Here is a 4990-nt window from a genome sequence, read left to right on the forward strand (position 1 = left end):
TCAAGTGATTCTCCTGCCTCAGCCTCCCTAGTAGCTGGGACTACAGGTGCATGCCACCATGCCTGGCTAATTTTTTTGGGTATTTTTAGTAGAAATGGGGTTTCACCATGTTGGCTAGGCTGGTCTTGAACTCCTGACCTCAGGTGATCAGCCCACCTTGGCCTCCTAAAGTTCTGGGATTACAGGCATGAGCCACTGTGCCCAGCCTCAATTTTCTCTTGTGTTGCGTTTGTATTATTTTCTCCATTCTCAAAATTCAGACACTTCCTAACCTAGCACCCATTGGCTACTGCTCATAGTCCTGCCTGGTTTGGGGTTTCCCAGTTTGGGGCGGATCTGGCTTCACTTCATTTTCTGCCTCCATCAAGACTCCCTATTGTTTCTTTGAGGTTGTATTAGGTCAAGGCAAACAATTCTCTTGTTCTCCCAAGATGTAGCAAAATGTCACAATTCTTTTTGGCTCCATTGTTCATTAGCCACTCCATTTTTTATTCTATTTGCACTACTTCATCACTGAACAAACTTTTTTAAAATAAGGATTTGTGATGGTTAATTTTATGTGTCAATTTGACTGGGCTAAGTGATGCCCAGATAGCTGGTAAAATATTATTTCTGGATACGTCTGTGAGAGTGTTTCTGGAAGCGATTAGCATTTGAATTGGTAGACTAAATGAAGATCTTCCCTCATCAATGTGGGTCCACATCACCCAATACGTTGAGGGCTTGAATAGAACAAAAAAGTAGAGGAAGGGCAAATTCTCTCTATTTGAGCCCAGTCATCCATCTTCTTTTACCCTTGAACATCAGAGCTGCAGATTCTTGAGGGAAGGGCACACGTAGATTAGTGTTTTCTGCACAATGAGTTCACTCACTTCTCCTTGTCTGACCCATGAATGTGCCCGTATCTTTTGAGGTTCATTTGATTCAGATGCTACAGACACTGCCCTTCTCCAGGCTACTGAAATAACTTTCAAACTTGGACTGAATTACACTACTGACTTCCCTTGTTCTCCAACTTGCAGTCAGCAGATTGTGGGGCTTCCTGACCTCCATAATCACATGAGCCAATTCCCATAATCAATCTCTCTCTCTCTCTGTTTCTCCTATTGGTTCTGTTTCTTTGGAGAACCCTAACACAGGATTATAGAAACTGCAAGAGAAAATGTTAGTGCCTGTTGGGATTAGAAAGGCACATACGATAAAGCCCTATCCTCAAGGCTGTTGCAGCTGTGATAGGAGCTTGTCTTATAGCTCCATTTATATGTTCACAAAGGATTTACTATGTGTTAATTATCAGGCAATGGTAGGCACTCAGGATACCAAGATCAACAAGATACGATTCCTGTCCTCAAGCAGTTCACACCTAAGAGATCACTAACTGGTGACTGGAGTTGTTTGGTTGGTTGGAAAAGTGTATTAATCATTTCTGTCTCTTATCTAAGGCTCATTTATGTCTGCTATCTATGGCTGTGTAACAAATCACCCCAATTTAGTAGCTTAAAACCACAATGATTTACTTTTCCTCACAATTCTGTGGCTTAACCTGGTGATTCTCCTCCTGGTCTCACCTGGGCACACTCATGTGGTTGCATTCAGTTGGCAGTTTAGCTAGTTGGTCCTAGACAGCCTCACTCCCAAGTGTGAAACCTCAGCTGGGGCGGCTGGAATGGCTGAGATGAGTTTGCTTCTGTCTGCCCATGTGACTTCTTTCTGCCAGTATCTCAATTTTCTTCCTTCCGGCTATCCTGGGCCTCTTTACAGAAGAGCAGAGCATTCCAAGAGGGTCAAAGCCAAAGTTTCAAGACTTTTTGAGGTCTCGACTCAGTGTTACAAATGCTACGCCCACTGCATCTTATTGGCCAACACAGGTCACAAGGCCCGGCTAGAATGGGGAGAAGGAGGAACAGAATTAATCTCTGATGGAGGAGCAGCAATGTCACATTGTAAAGGGTGGGCAGATAGAGATGGGAGGAATTTGTGGTCATATGTTGCACTCTACTACAGCTGCTACAGCAAAACAAAATTAGATTTCACATAAACATCAAGTTTACAATGTTTTTTCCTTAACAATGGGGAGATTTGGCAACAAGCCACTGGAGCTGAGTAACTGCTGTGCCATTTAGACTAGACATTCTATCTCTATTCTATCGTAGTCTCTACCACTTCTTTTTTAAAGAGTTGGGTTCTTGTTCTGTTGTCCAGGCTGGAGTGCACTGGCATGATCATGACTCACCGAAGTCTCGACTGCCTGGGCTCAGATGATCCTCCAGCCTCAGCCTTCAGAGTAGCTGGGATTACAGGCACACACCACTCCAGCTAATTTTTTTTTTTTTTGGTAGAGGTGAGTTTTGCTTTGTTTTCCAGGCTGATCTTGAATTTGTGACCTCAAGTAATATCCTCCTGCCTTGGCCTCCCCACCGCTGCTTTATTTATTTATTTTTTTAAGATGGAGTCTTGCTCTGTTGCCCAGGCTGGAGTGTGGTGGTGCAATCTCAGCTCACTGCAACCTCCACCTCCCGGGTTCAAGTGATTCTCCTGCCTCAGCCTCCTGAGTAGCTGGGACTACAGGCATGAACCACCACATTCAGCTAATTTTGGTATTTTTAGTACAGACAGAGTTTCACCTTGTTGGCCAGGATGGTCTCAGTCTCTTGACCTCGTGATCTGCCTGGCTTGGCCTCCCAAAGTGCTGGGATTACAGGCATGAGCCACCATGCCCGGCCCCCTCTACCACTTTTTAAAGGTGAGGAAATTGGGATTTCCAGGGCTAGGATGTAGTAGTCTTTGGGCTACCGATATCAGAGCCTATGTTTTTAACCACTATATTCAACTGCCATCACCAAATGGGCTCTATGGATAATTACATGGGAAACCACTGGTGGGGAGTTACTGAAAAAGTTTGAGTAAGCTCATGTCACAGAGCAAGTGGTGCTCTTCAATTAACTAGGGCTCTGGATTCAGAGCTGAATAGGGGTGAGGGAGGCGAATGGTCTGGTGGCTGCTAGATCAGTTTGAAAGTCATTTCAGTAGCCTGGGCCAGGGAGGTGTCTGTAGCATCTGAACCAAATGGAACTCAGAAGGTAAGGACACATTCTTCGGTCAGACAAGGAGAAATGAGTGAACTGGTTGTGCAGAGAATACTAATACAAGTGTGCCACTTCCCTCCGAGAAACTCTGTAGGCTCCCTCCTGCCTATACCTGCCAGTCTCAGTGGTAACACATTGTTATGTTAAAAAAAAAAAAAGAGGCCGTAATGTAAGCTGTGGACTTTGGTTGTTAATGTTGTGTCAACGTTGGTTCATCTATTCTAACAAAAGTATCACGTTGGTGCAGGATGTTGATAGTGGGGGAGGCTGTGCACACGTGGGCACTAGAGGCATATGGGAAGTCTCCTTTCCACTCAGCTTTCCTGTAAACTTAAAACCACTTTAGAAATAAATTTTATATACACGAAAAATGGAGGAGGAGGAGGATTTCTGAGGTAAGTTTAGGAAACTCAGGTAAATAAAGTTGATTTTTTAAAAAACTGCAGGCCTTACAGCATTGCTTTTACTTCATTACAATATAGTCACAAAACATAATTATGCAATTGCTTTTTTCAACTTTAGACATAGACTCCGCGACAGCAGGGCACATACTCATTGATGTATCGCCAGCACCTAGAATGGTTTGGCACATGCTGGACACTTCTTAGTACAAGGAAGAAGGGAGAAACAATCAACTCACAGGACTTAATGATTGACTGGCTGAGAGAAGTGGGGGGCAGTTAGCTTCAGAGTGGCTTTGGTTAGTCATACCCTTGCTAGAGACACCCCAGAACTCCCACTCCCTGTCCTTCTCTGCTTGACTACTAATGGCCTGAGACCCCTCAGCCTCCACGGGACCAGCTTTTGCCCTCACCCTGCCATCAGTGGCTCCTAGGCATGTGCCCTTCATCCGCTGTGCTCACTGACCCGCCTTCAGACCTCCAGCCTCCTGCAGATACTCCCCCAAAATGTCCCTTACACAGCTTGGAAGCCCAGCCCAACACTCTTCGAGCTCTGAAACATTGTTGCTCCTGTTTTTGTCTTCATGAATCACCCAAAGTACAGCAGTGCCTCATGGTAGTAAATATGGGTAAGTGTGGGAACCACCAGGGTCCTCCAGTGTCCTTGGGCAGCCAAGGAGTAGATCCTCCTGAACCTGCCCCAAGGCTTATTTTAAGAAGGGCTGGAAATATGCCAGCACTGAGGCAAGGCAGAAATCACCGTATCTGGTGTGATGTCGGGGGCAGACTCTCTTTGCCAGCTCAAGCCAAGATAAACAGTAATTCTAAAGTCCCGGGGATAATGTTTGTTTCAGAAGCAAGTCCCAGAGAGAGGTGGGACCAGCCTCTTCATGTAAAGTTAGAACATTCCTGATAACAGAAGAAGAATTTCCCCTGTAAGTATTGATATAGTTGTGTAACAACAGGTGTACCTTCTTTCTGTTAATATTAAAAAATTATAATGATAGTATCTGCTTATTTTTAAAATTCTGGAAAAATAAAGGACTCTGAAGCAGGAAGTGGAAGCCTCCTCTTGTACTCCCTACTCACTCTCATCTTAAAGGCATGCCATATATCTTGTTTTGCAGCCTGTGCCCTTGTGCTCCTCACCACCCCCCTCCTTTAGGAATTGCTCTATCCTCTACTTCACGATTTTTATTGGCCACATAATTTACCATGGTATGGGTGAACCACAATACTGGAGAACAATCTAAGTGTGCACAGCCTTTAATGCAATTATTCTGCTTCTAGGAATCTGTCCTACAGAAACTCCTGGCACTAGCGTGAAACACTGTATGTACATAAATGTTCATGATAGGATTGTTTGCCAGTAGTGAAACACTAGAGACAATCTGTCCATTTTAATATAATTGAAGAGAGATGAGAAGCCAACCACTAAGGTATATATGAGAAACTCTGACTTTGAGGACTCTGTAGGGGAGACAAAAGGCCACTATAAAGTGC

The sequence above is a fragment of the Mandrillus leucophaeus genome, unplaced genomic scaffold (assembly GCF_000951045.1).
Source record: "Mandrillus leucophaeus isolate KB7577 unplaced genomic scaffold, Mleu.le_1.0 Scaffold980, whole genome shotgun sequence".
Taxonomy (NCBI): Eukaryota; Metazoa; Chordata; class Mammalia; order Primates; family Cercopithecidae; genus Mandrillus; species Mandrillus leucophaeus.